Consider the following 21,486-nt stretch of genomic DNA (forward strand, 5'->3'; position numbering starts at 1 on the left):
AAAAAACATCATACAAAAATATGTTTACCAGTATATACAACCGTGCTATTACTGTGCAAAATGTTTTGAGCTTTTTGAAAAAGTCACCCAGAATTGTATTACATTCTGGGTAAGTTTTTCAACCGCGATCGCAGTAATTAGGGCAATTGCCTTCATTTCTACTAGTCTTGCTTTTGGTTTCATTGGAGCATAATAACGAGTACCATGCATAAGCTACCTTTGATTATTACCACTGTGAACGTGAACGAACATACCAAATATGTTTAGACGATTCAGTTCTCTCAAAACATTACATGTTTATACTTCGATGATGGAAAATGTTGATGAACATAATATATGGTCTGCAAAGGAAGGTCTGCTTTCATGATTAGTCTACTTTCAATGACACCTGTTAATAAAAAACCGGTAATTAAAACTAAACCGATTTTAATTATTTACCTACATGCTACCTACTTTTCACAAATGCGTGGATATATATCCATATTTTAAAACTACTCAGTTGATTTTGATGAAACCTTAACTGCTCGCTAAGTCGGAAATAACCTAATTCATTAACTTAGTATCCGATAAATTTCGAACAAACATACATACAGTTACTATATTATCGCGAACAGGCCAAACTGATTTCCATTTTTTTTAATTTTAAATAAAATAGAAAAAATCATATACCAGCGACGACAATACTTTGCAAGTAATGCATCAGTAGAACATTAAATACGAATACGAAACTCCCTTCAACATAAATGCATCCTCTTACATTCAAAAGGACGTATTTGCATAAACTGGTTCATGCTTCACCTCGCCTTGGCCTTGGTGGAACTTCTAAAACCATTCTTAGTTTTATAAAATTAATCAAATACCAATAATTCGGCATTTCACACAACAAATGCTCAATGTGTTGCTCTATGCTGATGAAGCAGTCGTGTAAATAAAAAAAAAATTGATATCGTCCCTTGCTAAAACAGTATATTTGTTATTTAATTTCTACTTACGAAATCTTCGATGGTATCAATTATTATAAAACGGTTAAAACAATCACAAGACTCGAAGAAATACATAAATATGCGATCTGAATAAAGGAGAATAGCGGCAACGCAGTGGGCAAAGCCAGTCAGCAGTCCTCAAAACGGGAAGTAATTAAACTTGCTACTCAACTATTATCTGCCTACCAAGTCAGGAACTTCACCCTGTCCTGGGATGTGAAACTTTCCGCTCTGAAATTAATCCTCATTTTAATCCAACAATCTTTGTAAAATCCTTTGAGAACTTGTCCAGTGAGTACATCTAAGGAAAACTTGTTACAGTAATTGTGGTTCATGTGAAATGCAGACCGTAATACTTTGCTTTAAGTGTCGATTGTTCACGAACAATTAATAGAGTATTTTCTCAATTCTTAGAAATTCCACTTTGAACTAAACATATTGTTACAAATAAATCCTTATTTTTATGGAATTGTTAAATTGAAAATTACACATATATTGCAAGCGTGCTTAGTTGTTGTCGTCAATTTATTTAAATAATTTTATTTAGTAGACAAAAGCAAAGTCAATTTCGATTAAGAGGTATATTAATATTTATTATGTATTTAACATAATTTAATATTTTACTAAAAATATTGAGTTTAAAGTTTATGAATTTCTAGCTAATTCTACGTAGAGTCTTTACCTATATCATTTCCTTATGTCCAGTACATTGGCTCTGGCACGGGCTTAATCTCGTAGCAATGAAGCCGGAGTATCTTGTTTCAGGAGCTACAAGCGATTAGGTTCACGCAAACTCGCCACAATCTCATGCCTCTGGACAGACAAGTTAGAACTTGCCCAGACCCCTGTCATGGCTCTTCTACATGACGTGTTTGAGAATTAATAATATTACCCGCAGCGTTCCGCCATCTAAGACCATTAATTCGTAGGAATTATTGATAAGATATTAACTAAAACGCGTACTTCAACTATGTTACGTAATAATAAACGTTAATTAGTAAATATCATAAGACGCCAATGTTACATTTATTTTCTTTTTCTATCCACCAATAAAATGAGAATTGTATCTTTTTAAGAGAAAATTAGGAAGGACCAAAAATAAAGAGTTTATAAAAATAATTCTTTCAGCGTGCAACTCTCTTCCCTGAGGTTGTAGGTTCAAACTCCGGCTATGCACCCATGGACCTTCTTTGAAACGGTAAGTAAAACTCGTGAAGAAACCGGCCCTAGGCCCCAAAAAGTGTGTCAGACACAGTAGGCTGATCTCCTACTTGCCTATTAGATTGGAAAATGTTCATGAAACAGATGCAGAAATCTGAGGCCCAGACCTAAAAAATTGTAGCGCCACTGATCTGTATCAACGAGGCGAGTAATTTATTATTTATTATAAAAAAACAGCTTATCTTTTAAAATGATTAAAATGCAAATAGAATCCAATTCATATTGTAAACTAAATGTTTTCAACAGATTTTCATCAAAGCAAAAATGCACACTTGTAATACACTCCATATTGAATAACCAAATAAAAACTTCACTAGCGTAATGATCCTGGCCATTCAGATTTACATTTTAATCCAACACCGTTTGAAACTACACGGCTCGCAATTCGGTTAGAAATTGAATTTGAATAGAGCGAAATTGTCTATGACGCTTAATACTCACAGGTTACATCGTGCTTACACTCAAATTGTGCAATACTGGAATTGCTACTTAAACATGCTAATTCCATAATTCACTGACACTCTAGTCGTATTTACATTTTAAGCACAGTTGAGTGAATAACATTGAACGAACTGAAATTTAATTGTTTATTTTCATTTATGTTAAGGCACAATTGTAAACGCTGTGTGGTCCAATCGTGCATTTGAATTGTACGATTCTAAGTCCGTGTAGTAAAAATAATTCAACATTTTTAAATTTTATCTATGCCCCCAGACTTAAACTGCATATACTTAACCATTTGAAAAGACAACATTCTTAGGTATATTTTAAAAGTATTTGTAGGGAATATAGGGTAGTGCTTATAGAAAACCTAAATCGTTACTTTCTGCATTATCATTATGGCGAAATGTATGAACAATGTACCTACACAATTTTTCTTCTCATTTGTCACAAGAAGGAATGATTATTGAAAAATTATCAATGAAACTGATGACAAAGGCTAATCACCTATTTGTCTACAGAAATGATCAGAATATAGATGCAGAATTGTTACTGCCCATGCCCATGGGGTAGAAATGAATAAATAAATCAATCGCGCCTTTTTGGGTCTGGGCCTCAGATTTCTGTATCTGTTTCATGATCATTTTCCAATCTAATAGGCAAGTAGGTGATCAGCCTTAGGTGCCTGACGCACGCCGTCGACTTTTTGGGTCTAAGGCAAGCCGGTTTCCTCACGATGTTTGCCTTCACCGTTCGAGCTAATGTTAAATGCGCACTTAGAATGAAAATCCATTGGTGCACAGCCGGGATGTAACCTACGACCTCAGGGATGAGAGTCGCACGCTGAAACCGCTAGGCCAACACTGCTCGGTAAAAAAAATAGAAACTAAAAATATTAATAGAAATATATATTACTCATGTCATGAAACATTATACAAATTATACCCGAGATTTCATTTACCCGCACAGAATTTCAAGCAAGATTTAACAAAGTATGCCATATATAAAACACAATACATTGTTTAGAACACTAATTTGTGTGTTGAACATGTGATCCGAATAATATTCAGCTTAACAAACACGTATTTGTCAGAAGTTCAAGTCACGCGGGAGATTTCAAAATAAACCACTTCCAAACAGATTGTAAGTTTGTGCAGGCAACTCCATGGTTGTTAATTGGCTTGATTATTTATTATTCGGGCTGTGTGCTAGCCGTGGCTAATTTGCTCTGAACTCGCTAGTTAGCGTCGCGCGTTGCTTAATTCAATACAAAGTGACGCAAAGCAACATTTTATTCCATAAGTTTAAAATGCATAAATTTATGTTTTCTCTTCTTTGTTATTGGTTTAAATATTTCTTGCAATTACTTCTTGTACTTGATTCCAGTCTAGTGGCTTTAGTGATACAATACACAGAGTTAAAACTTAAGTTCTTAACAGTCGTTTATATTCCATAATGTAAGAAAACTCGTTGAAAATCTAAACGTAGAAAAAGGCAAACTTTAGCTCCGCAAACGTTATTAAATGAAAGAAGTGCAAATAGCTGTTCGAGATTCAATATTATTCCTTGCAAATTACACCCATTGCCTTAAAATTTCGCTGAGCGCAAGTGGGAGTGAAGTCAGTGCGTCCAATTGGATGGCATATTTTAATGCCGTCTGGCAAGAAGCCATTGCCGACGACACCCCCTAATGTTTTCCTGTTTCACCCTAATGTGCCTACTGAACGAACTAAACTTTCTTATCGAACATACCGACAACTCACTTTTGAATTCCGGAAAATTACTATTAAACTCTCGTTCACAACTTATTTCAATTTACATTTAAAGTCGTCTAAATTCTAAGTTTAAACTCAAGAAATGCCATCAAGGTATGATGAAGATACTGCAATCTGTGTAGGCATACGTCTAGTTATACGTGTATATACTCCTTTAATACAAAATTTCATGAAAGTAGATGAAGCGAAAGAGGTATGTTAACACCGTTGAAACCACCACCAAAACCATATATGGGACTCCTTCGGTGTGAGTTTATCAATTTAAAAAATTATACTTAAAAACACTATTATAAAAAGACCTATATATTTTGAAGTAACACTAGAAAGTATTAATGGCCATTTACTGGCACTACAAAATGAAATCAAGTCGATGCGAGGCAGATTGATAGATGAGATCACGATATTTTGCCATTTTCATCAAATGGGACAACTAAAGAGCAATTTCAATGATTGGATCGGACAAAATCGACGATTTTAATACCTCATGCTAATAACAATACGTTTTATAGAAATAAAAACACATTTTCATTTTCAATTGTTGCATTAAGTAGTTATAGTAACGTGCAATAAGATCGAGTGCATAAAATAAGAAATAGTTAGCTTATCAGCATTCCATTGTGCCAGACAATTTTAGAGCGGCTTATATCACTGAGTTACGAGTGTTATTCAGTAATATACGGTTTCATTTGGTTAAAAGCTTTATACATTTGCCGTTCCGGGCGCGTTTTGGTGGTGTTGGCGCCATCATTAAAATTATCCTGCCATTGTTAGACTGCGGATTTAAGTTGACATCGTGTTACGTGTTATTTCTGATAAATGTTCATTGTTTAATTAAAATGGCAGATTTATATGTGAATACTGTAATGTGAAACAGTATTTGTTAGTTAATGAAGGACTCTACGTATTAGTTAACCATAAACCATTTAATATTAAATTTCAAGTGAGCTTATCTGGAGACAGATTAAAAATTAAAATAAATGTTTGATCTGTCAATGAGGAAATACTATATAATTGGTGTTTCAATTAGCTAATCACCTTACCGCATTATTAACGTCTATCATTATCATATCGGTATTAAATTAATAGCCTACGATATTCCACCTATTCAGACATCGTATAATTACGAATGTTAATTAAACTATTAGTATTTCTAGCTTCCAATTTGACCAGTGTCTGTGTGAAGAACCTTCAATGTAGCAATTGGTTGACCGTTGTTAGAATCAAAGCCCAATCGTCACACTAAATTACTAGGGAATGCTTTGACTTCCTTTGATATGGGGTATATCTGTTCAAGTTTGATCAACATGTATCTAATTTATTCGTATCAAACAATACTCCAATATCGAACATACTCTAGTATTGTTAGCAATCACCTGCAACTGCTACTAATATTTTTGTATATAAATTAATTCATAATCTTAACATAGCTTAGAGCGCATATCAATTTATATCTTAATCTATGTTTTCATGATATAGTTTCATTGCAAACGACATCGCGCACGGCAATAGCTATTTCATAAATCTATCTTGTACTGTATCCTAAGTACAAGTTTGTCGATAGTTTCGTCAAGTATTAGTATCAAATATACAAATACGTACTTGATATAATTATATTGCTTGTTGGCAGCGCAAACACAATTTTCTTGTCTAGTCACGAACATACAACGTGCTTCCATTTTTTTATTCTAAATACGCCCGCCCTCACAAGATTATAATACATTATTATAAGTATACAATTATTGTTTAAACGTTAAAATGTTTTTGTTTCCCCGTTTCTATAGTATTGATTTTATTTTAGTCTGTAGATAAATAATGTTTTTTTTGTATGCCGGTATTTTTATGGAACAGAAGGCAAACGAGCATAGAGCACTTTGTATAAACTGATAACAGCCCAAGGACACCTGCAACGTCGGGGGTTACCGGGTGTCGCATTTCAGGAAATGGTACGCTTTTTTGTTAAGGGCCTCTATGGTACCGGTGTGGTACCAGTTTATCTCTACTGGCAGCTGGATCCACAAAGAGTTTGTACGCGGCAGAAAGTGCCTTAAAAAGAGCTGTGTTGCGCCAGTCGTTGAGGTGGAAACGTTAGAGCTTACAATAATTTAGTCATCATTAAAGCATGTAATTAAATATAAAACAGTGACCAGTAATTAAAAAGAAACGTTAAAATTAAAAGCTCAAGAGTGCTTTTGTATAAAAAGGCTGTAATATTTTCTGTTTTATCCTCAGAGAAACTCATTATATTTGTTTTAATATAAATATATCCAGTCAGACTGAATTATGTTTTCAAATAGATTATATTTTTCATTGTATAATTGATGGCAGGAAAGAATATACTAGGCTAGCAGAAATTCCTACTATTTGTTAAACAAAACCATTGTTGTATCATGCATGCATCACATCAAGGAGAAATTGGTTTGTATTTTATAGAGGTGGACTGCAGTTTGTGTAAATACATTATATATTGGTAATATACAAAATTTCACAAATAAATATATTTATTTAATTCGTAACATACCAATATAAAGTATTTATATTATTCTTAACCTATATAGTAATAACGATAATCTATAAGTATATTAAATTAAGTCTGAATATTGCCGTTGGTTTTCACGAGTACTACAGATTCATATTAAAATACTTCACCATAAGTCATTTTTGTAAAAATTCACCAAAATATTATAAGCAGTATTAAGTAGGTATTCACAATATTTAGTATATGGCGTCTATATGGCGAACATTTGTAGCAACCATAATTACAAAAAGTTACATTTAACTTGATACGGCTGTCTCCAACTGAGCATGAGTACTAAAAATACAAAACATCTCATTACGCAAACATAGTAATATCCGTAAAAGAAGTTATATAAAAATACTTCAATAGACAAGATCCTTTGAGAATTCCCTTTTATTTTCATAAACATATTCAAACCCTCAAACCAAACGACTGTAGCATTATTATTAAAAAGCTAATTACAGATGTATATAAGGTAATCTTTGTTAAATAATAATAAAAAGTTTTTACATTTTATATGAGAGTATTTGATAGGGAGGGACGGTGATTGCCGTGTATGAGATGGTACTGTGTTAAGAAGAGCAGTTGTGAAGTGTGACGTATTATTTTAGTTACATTTTATTTCTGAAGTCTTATTTAAGTTTGTTTGGAAACGACCTCAAGTAAGGTAAACCCATACAGATGATCCATGACAAGATATTGATTTGGCTACAACCTTAAATTCCCTTGACACTCGCCTATATTTATTTGAAGGTTAGCTTAAGCTTAATCTTAAGATTTAATTATTAAGTTCATTTGTAAATGTGTATTAGTCTACATAATACTTTATGTTAGTTGAATTAATTTATATAACATAGGGGAGCAAACGAGGCCATGGGCCACACCCAAAAAATTCAGTTATCGCAGCCCATGGACACTTATTTTAGTGGATGCGTTCCCGGCCTTACCGGCTCAAACAATTGGAGGCCGTATCTCGCAGGGAAGACTCCCATCTGTTTGAGAGTATATAATACGTATAAAGACTCAATTTCTCTGTGTAGAATGAGATAATCAAGCCGATCAGTAATACATTGGAGATGTATGATGATGATTGGCAATTCAAAAAGCCCCTCGCTAAATTTGGTCAAAAGAAAGAAGCTGGTATTTCGGATCATAGGCCCAGAGATGTGAGCAGTATTTCATGCTAACTCCAAGTCTACTGAGACTGTGTGAAGGAGAGCGCTTCCAAATTGAGGAGGTATGACAAAAAGAACTTTCTTGGCAGAAAATGAACAATCCTCATTCTTTGTTGGTTACTTTGTAGGAAACTTTCCCCTGTTTGGTTAAATTTTAGAAATAACTACGGCTCTGATCGACTTCAGATTGAGACATATACGGGTGGCCAGAATTTCATGTATCGGTAACAGAATTATTAGATATATCAAAAAAACTTGCAACATTCAAAAAGGATTATTAAAATATTTTAAACGTCGTCAATTAGAAGCTTATAAATAAATTACTACTAATACGTACTTATGATATAAAATAGCCTAAAATACATAATTCTATTCTACATTACATATAGGGCATGATATTGCCAAGACTCTGAGTGCGTATAATTTATAGTAGTCTATTTAAATAATTTAAAGCAGTATTGGCCTAGTGGTTTCGGCGTGCGACTCTCATCCCTGGTCGTAGGTTCGATTCCCGGCTGTGTACCAATGGATTTTCTTTCTATGTGCGCATTTAACATTGGCTCGAACGGTAAAGGAAAACATCGTCAGGAAACAGGAAAAAAAATGTCGACGGTGTGAGTCAGGCATGTGTGAGAAGGCTGATCACCTACCTGCCTATTCAATTCAGAAACGATCATGAAACAGATATCTGAGGCCCAGACCTAAATGGTTGTAGCGCCATTGATTATTATTATTTAAATTATTTAATTTGACATTCCAAATACATCACGATACTTTATATAGACCTTAAAATCTCTTTTTATCGGTTTCATTCTGCTTATTAGATTTTCATCTCCCGTAACACCTTATAAGGCAGACACATGTTTGCACATTAATCATATTTTTTTAAAGCAAGTACTCGTATATCTACCAGCCAAAAAACCCGGAAACAGTATTCACTTTGACCCAGATTCCAGTTACATCCAGTTACATCTCCAAACAGTAAGCCACGTAAGGCGGTATACTCAATTGTAGATAAAATTACTTACGATATCTTTATGATCTAACGCGACACCTAACGCGTCCGCGTTAGTAAATGAATGTTTTTAATAATATTTTATTAAAAATACTAAAGAAAACAGAATTTTCCGTTTGCTACCAAATAACCACTATTAAATGTTTCTCTTTGATGTCTGAGTAATTTTGGCTCTGTCGCCCGCATATGCCGCTTGATTGACGCATAGCGATGAACGCAGCAATATCCCTTGAAATAAACAAATTCATATTGAACACTATACAATACAATATGACGTAAAATTTATCGCAACAAATATTGAAGGCCTTTTCGTTTAAATCAACTTTATGAAACATGTTTTTTGAGATGTTCAATCTCCTAATTTGTATAGCTATGTTTTTTTTTAAATGGTTTTATCACCTTCTCGCCTCCAAATTATCCGCCCGTTTGATATTTTTTCTTTTAGAATGTTCAGCCTTCCATGCCAATTATAATAATTCAATGTCAAATGTTGTTAGAGGTGTTGTTAGTATTTAATTATAGATAAATATTAGTCGCCTATGGATATGGAACCTCTTTCGCTTTCTCTGACTCTTTTCAGACGTCTCTATCATTGCCATTAAACTGCCACAAAAGGAAGTGAGTAATGACTTGATAGAAATAGCAGACAAAGCTAATTCTATCAAGTCCCACTTCCTTTTTGATCTGCCTTCTCTTCTTTTCCCGGGTGCTTTCCATTGCGTAGCCTTTAATGTCCATCCGTTGTCTAGGTTTCGTGTTTTATAACCAACCAATTGTCATTTTAGTACAAAAGCTTGTGACAACGGTTGCTTTGGTTTTTTTGTCTAATATATTAACTTTTGACCTTATGTAATAACTCCGGCCCAATAATTGGTTATCAATTGATTTGTTGGAGACATGCCGGATGACTAAATGTAATTTGTTACACCGTACGAGCAAACTTCAAAAGAACACATATAAAACTAAGTGGTAAACACACGACTTCAATGCGAAAATCACACGCAAGTCTTAGGCTATTAATACTTTTTATCTTTTGTATTAAAATTACTGTTTTTATACTGTAAACGTGTATCTCATAGATTGAATTCTACGGCAGCATGCTTATAGTGCCTACCATCCCGTTTTATTTATCCTCTGGCTACAAACAGTAGAAGATCACGAATATGTATTATAATATAAATGCAATTTGCTTTATATTGATATCTCAACCAGTACTGAGTTTGGTACAATAAAATAAATAGTAGTGATACAACTTAGTTTGGTATGTGATATTTTTACAATGTTGCGTGATGTATAATCCGTTAATCTATACATATTGTCCTTGAGCGAAGTTATACTCCTTCATACTATTTACTAACGTATTGTTAACGAATCCAACATTCAATTTCACATAAAAGTTGAATACATATATTCAGATTTAATTCGAAGTTTACTGAAAAAACAAAGAAATTGTTTAAGTGGTCCTTAGATCAGCCTAAGTAGGTAATTTGAAAAGTAGAGGCATAATGCATAGCTCGGCAAAACTGAAATCCAATTTCCATTCAGGGTGCGGAGGAATCGAATCTAGACGCCGATTGCGGCCAGGTACGTTCGATTTAAATCGGATTTTCACTTTGCCTACATTCTTGACTCGATAAATTATAAAATTCAACGACTAAGGAATAGAGATGTAAAGGTACTTCCTGCATACTTTTAGTCACCTCAGTATGTCAGTAGACACGTTATATCTTGCTATTAGGTTAAACAATTTTTATCAATTAAAATCATTTATTAGTTATAAAAAACATAAAAGATACGAAATGTCTCCACACCAATCAGAGCGTAAGTTAGTTGCAACTCTAATACTTATTAAAGACAAACAAATAACATAAAATTTTTGTCTATGAAACCACACTCCAAGATGTATGTCATCGACCTCCTGCAATAAAAGCCCAAAATTTGTCTCTTGCATGATACGAGCACGCACTATGCATGACAAACTAGGTTAACATAATACCATGAAATGTTATCGAATTTTAAATTTTGTGAATTATTTAATTTACAATTATTATTTTGTCTATGACTTTTCGATATTTCTGACTTTCATAAATCAAGTTCTTAACCTTTATCAAAGTACGTATTTTTTTTATATTATCTACCTACGTCGTTCATTTTGTCTTATAGCCTTTAATCCTTCAAAGCGATTCTTTAATAAGCTTCAAAGGAATTTCTTCTAAAGGCAGTTTGTAAATGAATCATTCATTGTGGTAAGAAAAGGTTTTTTATGTGTGGTCGTGACCTTTCAGAAAACATTTCTATTTCATTGCTTAGGTATTTTAACTATTGGATATACAGTAGTAGCAGTGCCATATCATAGTTCAAAGAAATAAAGATATTTGTGTTGACCGTAATGAGTGCTTACTAGTTCCATTTACCAAAGTAGTTTTAATAGCAAAAGAAAGAAGTGAAACCTCTACTCTAATCTCAGCTAACCAACTTAACTTACTAGAACTACCCTGAATGGGGTAGAAGGCGTCCACTGTGAGAATTGATCGCGCCAGATTTTGAGTTTCACTTTGTAACTCGCTCAAAGTCTTTTCGGCTGTCTCTGCCTCATCTGCAACTGTACATCGGCAGGTTTGCTTTTCTTATGGGCTTTGTTCAAGTGCCTACTTGGGGATATGATTGGAATCTCTTCAGAAATTTTGTTAAAATTGCCTTTCTGGGTCTTTCTGATACATATGGGTCGTTATAATCTCTTCAACCGCGAATACACAGAACACCGCGGCGGAGAGAGCGGTTGACGAAGTTTAAGAGCCGGTGCGAAATATCGTTAGTGACCTTCCACGTTTGCACCCACATAAGCAGTAAAGATTTGACGTGGGATCTAAATTTAACATAAGTCGACAAAGGTTTTGGCAATGCGTTAAGTGTTGTCCATTATTGTACCTACATTTTCAAACACGACGCTTCTGAGCCAAAAAAAACTATTACTATATATATAATAGTATATAACTCCAGCACACATTTCTTTGGTCTTGATTTTAAGTCCAGTCCCGCCTCTAGATCCAGGTCGTCTGTCGTTGGATTGCATGTGTGTAACTCGTTTTGTACCAAATCAAAAAACATAATATCATATTAAATTAAACTAAAAAACATATGTGTCGAATTCTTAACCTCGTTTATCTTCTTGAAGTCAATTAATTATGCTGTTGATTTGTGAGCAGTATTTTCGGGTCTTCTACCTTCAGCTAAAAGTTAATGTACATTTTATATAATATTTTTAATATAAACTTACTGAAATGTATGTATATGTAGCGCCATCAACCATTTATCACCAAGCAGAAATAAGATTAAAATAAATTAACAAAGCTTATTATGGGATACAACTGGCCTGGGTTTGTATGACGCTTATTAACGTAAAATTATGTCAACCACCTACCTCCCTCGTTATAAAGCAAAACATGCAGTCATCATAATTAACATTTGATTTAAATATCCATTATATATGAACGCAACAAAACTGAAAACAATATGGCTTTGTTAAACATTATTTTGAATAAATTTATTTAAAGGATTTGAAATTAGTACTTTTATTATATTAAAAAATAATAACAATTTTTTAATATAACACGAGGCAGCAGGCCGTCTAATGTTAAGTGACCGCCAGCCGTAGGAATAGGTACGCTCTTAAAGTAGTAAATTAAGCGCAACTGGACTTTTTAATTTTAATTTAACACAATTACATTGAAAAGAAGATTAACGTTTTGTTGAAGTACTCACTCGTACTTTAAACATTACACGTAACCTCTTAATGAATAATATAAATGAAAATAAAAACATTCAGAATATATGTATGATCATAGATGACTCTTGCGCCTCTAACTGTGAATAATGTATATATTTTATGATCTAATCACTAGGCACGTCATGAAGGCCAAACGTTGATTTCTGAATATCGTAAATGTGGAAAGCTATAGCTATTTAGCTTTGTATGGTTCATCCATTTACAAATTCTAATACGGAACTAGTTTGCACAATAAAATACACAAACTTAACTCATCAAGATAAATTAGAATAACATACCGAATGTATAAATTAATGACGCGAGCGAGATGTACACAAATTAACATAATTACCCTGAATGTTATTCAAAGAGTTTGAAAACTGGTGATTTTGCAATTTTATCCAAGTTTAAGGTATATTTATGAATATTCATTTCATAAGTTTTCAATGCTTAAAACACCATTTTCCATTATTTTATTTCCATTGTAAACAGTGAATAATATACTTAAAAACTTATTCAATTTTTTTTTAAATATGTTTATTATACCTGTCAATTATCCGAGTTATTTTTAAGCGACCTTGTGGTCTCTGTCATTGTTTCACTTCCCGGCGTTCAATTATTTCGTGTCAGTATGTCTTTCTTATTAGCTTACTATTTACAAATAATATTATTGTCAAACCAGTTTTGATAATTACATCTATGAGAATGTAAATAAATAAGACCTTTTGCGGATATAAAGTTAAAATAAGTTATTACGTTACGTTAATTAAAGCACCCATATAAATGCAATTATTAAGGCTTGCAGAAATTATTGAATTGATGAATTTCAACAAATATGTTATTCTCTTACTAAAAAAAGTTAAAATTACATCGTGAGTGAAATATATAGTTCGTTATTAACCGTATTTGCGCAATAGATTTGGTTATATCATATATTATATAATTGGTCTTATAAATACTGAATAGTGCAGATGAAGACCTTAGAATCGCTTATTTTAATTAAAGGACCGTAACTTGGTCCAGAGAGCAGAGGATGTCGTGCCTTCCACTTTACCGGTCACCACAAGCTTCTTCAAGTTATGGGGACCTGTGCTTGCTATATTTCTAAATAAAGTATTTCAGAATCCTTTAAACCGTAGTTAGTCTACTGAAGAAAGACGGGCTGTCTCTTTTAGTATATTGTGGCAAAGGTAAAACTATAATATATGTTAAAATATTTATTTAATCAAAAAAATTTGTTCAAAATCTTATTTCGATTAAATTTAAATTTGATTTATTTTAAAATAAATATGAGTCAGAGAAAAGATTTCTTTACTTTGAACCAGTCATTCGTAAAATATCATGGAAGATACGTTAACAAAGTTTTATAATATCAGTGTCAATCTGAACAATTCGTGAATGCACCACAGCAGAATAATTTTTCTCAGAAAGAAAATATCGGGATTCTTTTACGAGTCTACTAAAGTAGATAAAAGTAAAACGAGCGTCTAGCGTCCGGGGCTAGAAAGGGTTTAATCAAAGCACGCTTTACCCGGCTGCCCGGGATGAAGTAAATAGTCCATACAGTACACCCTTGCGTTTGGATTTTCAGCTACAGTTTGCAACACCAAATAAATTCTCCGCATGTGTTCCGGTACGTTCCTGAGACGATATATAGATCTTATGTATTGTCTAGAAACATTGAAATAAATATCGGTTTATCGGAGTAACAACACGTTGTCCCGTTCTGCACATTAAATCTTTAAGAATAGGAATAATATATAAGCTGTTAAGTATATCTAAACATTGTTTAAAATCATTAAAATAATCAAGAGTATATTAAAACTTTACGGGGCTTGAACGCAGTTACTAAACAATAATTTTTTTGCTTTAAAAAAATGCCCGGAACTCACATGGTATCCGAAAGTTCTAAGTTCGGTCCAGACGAGTTATTCCTTTTGCGTTGGCAGGATAAATGAAACGGACGTATAAATTATCAGTCTCCTGCATTTTTATTAATAATTAAATGAGTTTTACTTAGTTTGACTGAACTTTTAAAGGTGGTCTAACTCTGGTGGTGGTTTACTATATCTAACATTTGCGTGCAGCCTACGTATCGAAGCATTCCTGACCATATTCCGTACTTTTCATCAAAAGGATATCATCCCAAACCCAGCCTGAAAAAAATATATTAAGAGTAGTACACACTTGCGAAATTCTTCTGGATCTTAGATTTGTCTTTAATGTGCGTACACGAAGGCGTCGGTTATTGGATTGCACGCTTCCCCCAGAATTCGTTACATATAAGCTCCCTAAGGAATCTTACTTGTGCAAATCTCTCCACATTTCGCCGACGTGCAAATTACGTTAACATTTGAGTATCGCATAAAAATTTTCTTAAGGACCATATATATCTTTTAGAAAGTACGAACTATTTTTTGTTCGTGATAAGCTTTTCTTTATATGACACTTTATAGTTATTTTCTGGTGTTCTGGTTTTGATTACCGTCGAGAAAACTATTCCCTGTTGGTTTATATGAAAGGATTACTAACATACCTATGTATAAGCTTCTACAACACAAGTACACACGTATCAAGATATTTTTCTTTTAAGTTAATATTTGTATATAGAAAAAAGCTTAAACGTCTATTTGTGATCCTCTTTCGATCTTGAGCTCAGTCTTAAGTCATCACATCACACTGCATCCAGGGGTCGTAGGTGCAGGAGCTGGTCCTGCTTACTTCTACCTTCTTTGAAAAACAAAACAAAGCTTCATTAAGTAGCTTTAAATTTTTATATGTGTCATCAACGTGTGATAATCACATTCTTGGCCAACAGTGCATTATTTATTTATTTAAAGTGTTTAAAAATAATATTTGGCGTCCAAAGATTGAAACACTGAATATTATGTTTGACCGTTGAGGCGTAATGACTCCCGTCTCAGTAGTAGGTAAGTTTTCATTTTCTCTTAATTGCGAATTCGCCATATTAGCGCTACGAATATTGCAACTACGTCAAACTTGATTTCGGGCATCTTTGTTAAGGATTATTCACTAATTATTGTTTGTACAGAGTAGCAATAATTTGTATGTATTTAATTATCAAACAAGAGCCATTAAATTATTAATAATACACATTATTCACTTGCTAAATAAACGGTCAACCGAAACAAAATATATTACCAGAGTTGGATTATGCCCTTATCGACATCAGTTATCCAATTCTGACGCGTTTCCTATACCTAAATTAATAAATAATACTTAATTACTTATTAATCTGATGTTGCGTTACAGAGCTGTAAGCTTTTATGATAAATAGTACATTTAAAATAATTTATAACTTTATTTAATGGATTTTAATTACTGAGATATAGTGAAAATCATTTATGTGTTATATACTATCTAAATTACGCTTTGGGTTGCGTTAAACTCGGTATCCAGGGTTAGATTTAGACTTTGGGTATGACTTCTGTATAATCAAAATTTATCGAAATAACGGGTCATTCTTGAGTGATTGCTTATAGTCAGTAGACGTTTTTTATTTAGAAAGTAACATATTATTTATAAATATTCAACTTTAGTAAACAAGTTCGTGGGTAACTTACGAGAGAGAATTAAAAAAGAATATGCCATGCCAATGCCAGAAGGTTTTTATGTATCTATACTTAGCCTGGCCATAAATATTGTTACAATTTAAAATAACCAAAATAATAACATTTGAATTAAGAATCTGTCATTTATTATATTATTGTTTCTCATCTTGGCGCCAATACATTGTAAAATATTTTGCGATATTAAAATGGAGTGTGGTGATAAGAACTGAATCTCTGTGATTCCATTACACAGTTACAAGTAAGTATGGAGCCAAATGCAATTTTTTAAACTCTCCAAATACGCTTGGTAAAATGTTTGTATACCGGAATCTTAATGGGTACAACGAGACCTCTTCTGTTTGTGACAGAAAAGATCTGGCCGTCCACGTAGTGTTCTTACGAAAGAGGTGATCAAAGCAGTAAGGGAAAGAATTCGAAGGGATCTTGTCCAAAAGCAAAAGATTGTATCTCGGGAGATGAAGATAGCATCTAGAACCATGTCGCGTATATTAAACGAAGACTTAAGTCTTGTTGCCTATAAGAGACGTACTGGTCATTTCTTAACTTATAATTTAAATAATAATAGGGTGGTAAAATCGAAACAACTACTGAAGCGGAACGCAAAGGAGGTCACAGTAAATGAAAAAATCTTTTTTACAAATGAGCAACATTTTAACAAACAAAATGACTGTATTTATGCCCAAAACTCTAAGAAGTCTTCCCAATTAGTCGACAGAGTGCTATGTGGGCACTATCCGACTTCAGTGATGATTTGGTGGGGTGTAAAAAAGGTATCAAAACATCGGCATAAGTGTATCAATATACCACACTTGAGAAGATAGTGAAGCCCCTTAACCACACTATGTTCAATAACCAAGAATGGTCCTTCCAGCAAGACTCGGCGCCGGGTCATAAAGGTTTGTCTACGCAATATTGGTTGGAAATAAACTTATCGGACTTGTTATAAATGTAATTTTGCAATACAAAATTTTTTTAGGTTATAAAATGTTAGGTACGCTAGATAACAATAAAAAAATGTTCCAAATTTAATTTCACAATTGATGCATATTATTTTCGCTACCTTTCTTAACTCTTAAATATCCTCAAAGAAAATAAAGGAATATAGAATATAAGATTCATGCTAATTCTTTTGAAATTAAATTTCTATCATTCAAATAACACAAGTCAAAACAAGACACATTTTACATTCACTTACAATAATAACACAAAGCTATAGTGATAATTTAATATATAATATATAGTTAGAACTGTGGACACGGACAGGGTATAAAATTACTATGTAAAATATGAGTTTGATTTTTATACGAAATTTCAATATTTGTAAACGTTTTATATTAGTACTATTTGCAGGATAATTATAAAATATCAAATCAAGAGCACTTTACCTCGCGTTCGAATGCCAAAACTAATTAAATCCTGCAACGATTTTATTTAAAACTCAATTTAATCTACAAACATAATGCGGCTAGTGCGCGCTATCCATACAATAATTTAATGGATTTAAGCCATGATTTATTATTGAATATGTACATATGTTTCACGTTACGGATATATTGTTTCATTATATTAAGTTAATCCTAAATATTCAGTCCAATTAAGTGAATGTTGGCGCTTCATAATTTATATGTTCAAATTTATCAAATCCTTAACAGAAGATATTTGTATGTATGTATTCATCGCTTTCAGATTTAAATTACATATGTTAAGATGTCGTGCAAGATAAATCCAATTAATAAAACAATTCAGTTTGAACCAGGTATACCAAGTTTGAAAGTCTATGTGTTCTCCACACGACGTCATCAAACACAACAGATTTTTTTTTAGACTTTATTTTCAGAGAAAGAAATCACCTTCATCCTGATTTTACCCTTATTTCCTAACCAAGAGCTGCCATTAAAATATTTCGCCTTGAAGTTAAAACCTCACGCCCTCATGAGCCAGTTTTTAATATATGTCACCTTTTTACCATTAACATACAATGTAAACTTCATGTGTGACTTTTAACAACGACCTCCGTAAATCGTTGAAATCAATTAGTTTTGGTTGGTTGAGCTTGTCTTCCATACAATGACACACTATACATACCATTATGCCCACTGTCAATAACGACAGTAATTGAGTAATAAAGTACTTTTTAAATTGCTATAATTAGTAAAACCTGTGTACGGTACGTTCTTTTGTCGCTTTATTATCCTAATCCGCAATAAACTCGATTGTCGGCATTATGCATACGATCTTCTAATAAATTCGTTCTTTGGTTTACAAATTGGGATTGCTTGCACGTGTAGACTGTTGTTGACCATGACTAATTAGTGGGAGTCGTGGATTTTCTATACGTTTTTCTTCTCTGCATTTAACGACAACTCTCTATAACGTCATAAAATGCAAAGTCCCTTCAGTGTCGTTACATAGTTTACACTGTACTTATATTTATGTATCCAAAGGACATGTCTATCCTTTGCACGAACTAATACAACTTTAAGAACAAAAACCAAGAATTCCAGACAATATCGATCAGCCAAACGCTGCAAACTATTCAAAGATTAAACACAAACTTTAATTGGATTTTAAATTGACTAGTGGTTCTACCAATTAAGAGTCATGTATAGCGTGATTACAAGTTATTTTTTTTTTTGTAATAGAACCTCTATTGGAATTAAATTTGACAAAAATCTTAGGAGCATATTAGTTTAATTATTAGTAAGCCACCTATTGTTTAAGAGGTATACATAAATATGAACATATTTTAAATAATAAATTAATATAATTATATAAAACTACATACCATGAGAATGCAATCCAAACATTTTGATACAACAGGAACTAATCAGAATTTAACTTTAGAGTTAATAAAACTAGTGTAGTGAATGAAGACTGTTAATGAACATCACCTTAGTTTAAGCTATAGTCAACATATTATTACTGACAAGCCATAATTATTGTACAGGGTAGATTGCAATTTATGTAAATTTGCACTCTCTTTTGTGAACTTGTACTGTTACAAACTGTAGGAAATGACATAATCAAACGTGACCTGCGCTTCAAGTATGTACAAAACTTAAGGATTCCGTTAATTTCTGAGTGATCCCAACTACAGATCTTTATCTTTAATTATCCAATACATTCCAAAAATTAGAACCACTTCATTAGGTGTAAGTTGAATAAAAATTCACTGTATAATAAAAATTGCGAGTGTAATTTCGTAGTGCTCCGAATAGTCGTAGCATCTGCTACGTAAATGTGCTACGGCTACAATTGGGCTGTTTGAAATGTTTTATCCTTACCTTTTGATACTCTTAACCCAGATTCTACATTTGAGAACATTTAATTATTTAAAAACTTATAATTCGCTTTCCTTGCAACGTTTTCCTTCGCCATATGCACAATTAAATGTCATTTTTGATGCAATGTTGCCTACGGGGTAAATATGACTCTGGTATATCAAAAAAATATTGGATTTAACACACGGAAGTGTATAGAAGCAAATTAGGTTTCTTGTATTTCTTAAACTATTATCTTGTTTATTATTGCTTCAGTGGGTCATATTATCATATATGTACTTTTCAAGTTGTAAAACTAAAGTTAATGATGATTAATACCATTCAATAATAATAATTAAAATAAACTTTCTCTATACTTCTGATCACAATATTAATCACATATAATTGATTGATCAGGGATAGTGCAAGTCATCAACATTGTATTTGTAACACAATCCCCTAATATCTTGTAAGACAGTTTTATTGACATCGTGAAATATCATACGATCTTATAATCTATTATGTATAAACATTGAATATCGCAATGTGCTCTGGATTATTTTTATACTACAAAAAAATACAATAACCACAGAGCACTGTTGGTAATGTCTAAATGTTTGCTTTCAACCCTGACTTCGTAAATTCAAGTCTCGTAAATATTGAAAGTAAGCTGACATGTCTTAGATACAAATGCCAACAAATAAAAGAAGAGAAATCAATCAGACACAGAAAAGAGCCATAGAACACTTATGAAATGGCTGTCGAAATATACGTTAAGCTTTTCCAATAATTTTCTTCAATCACAAAACTAATATATAATATCTTTACAAACAAGTTTGGCTGAATTTCAGATTCTCTGACGGCAAAATGAAAAACAAGACACCTTTTGTGCTCCGAATCGCGCTGAGGTCACAATTTGCTCTTTTTGCTAAGAACTTACAGGTCTTTTTAGGATTCGAAAATTTTGGCAACTCGCATAACGGGAAATTACAACACGGCGACGATATTTCATAAAATCGAAAAAATACAGTAGAAATTCAAACAGTTTATTTATGTACTATATATACATTACTAGATCCAATCATTTTTGTTTTATGTTTGCCTCCAACTAGCAATGCTGCCGAGCATCTCCAAATCAAACTTCGTCTAAGCTTCTCCTGGGAGTTTTCTATTCCCCTTCTTGATTTCTTTCCTTACATAAAAACACATGTGGTAGGTGACACACATGCCTGCTAATAAATGATTGTAGTTCCAGGCGGCTCTCTTCTTTAAACTACAAAACTTCCCTTGTCGTATCACTTTTAGATCTCATTTTGGTTTTCTCACCTCACCTTGTCACTAAGCATGGATAACTCCCTGCTGCCGCCTTCTCACACCATGACCTTCTCTATCTCTCCTTTAAAGCGAAGCCACCCAAACAGAAGCTCATGGTAGTTATGCCTCACAGCCTCACACACCATCAAAGCCTGCTCGGTAATGCATGCAAAATTGACTGGAGTGGTTTGTACGACTTAACTTACCTCGACCATAAAGGTTGGTAATTCACTTCTTCTCTTCACGAACCTCTTTGTACGCCCACGCCCCAGTGAGATGTATTAAAACTAGAACATTTGAGTTTACCTGCTCCCTGACTTTCTTATGATATAAAAAGATTAATTCACCAATAAAATAGAGACATATGAGAACTGCCAAGTTTGAAGCGGAGAAATGCGCGAAAATGATGATCAAACGCAACATATTCA

This window comes from Pieris brassicae, chromosome 6 (assembly GCF_905147105.1).
Source record: "Pieris brassicae chromosome 6, ilPieBrab1.1, whole genome shotgun sequence".
NCBI lineage: Eukaryota > Metazoa > Arthropoda > Insecta > Lepidoptera > Pieridae > Pieris > Pieris brassicae.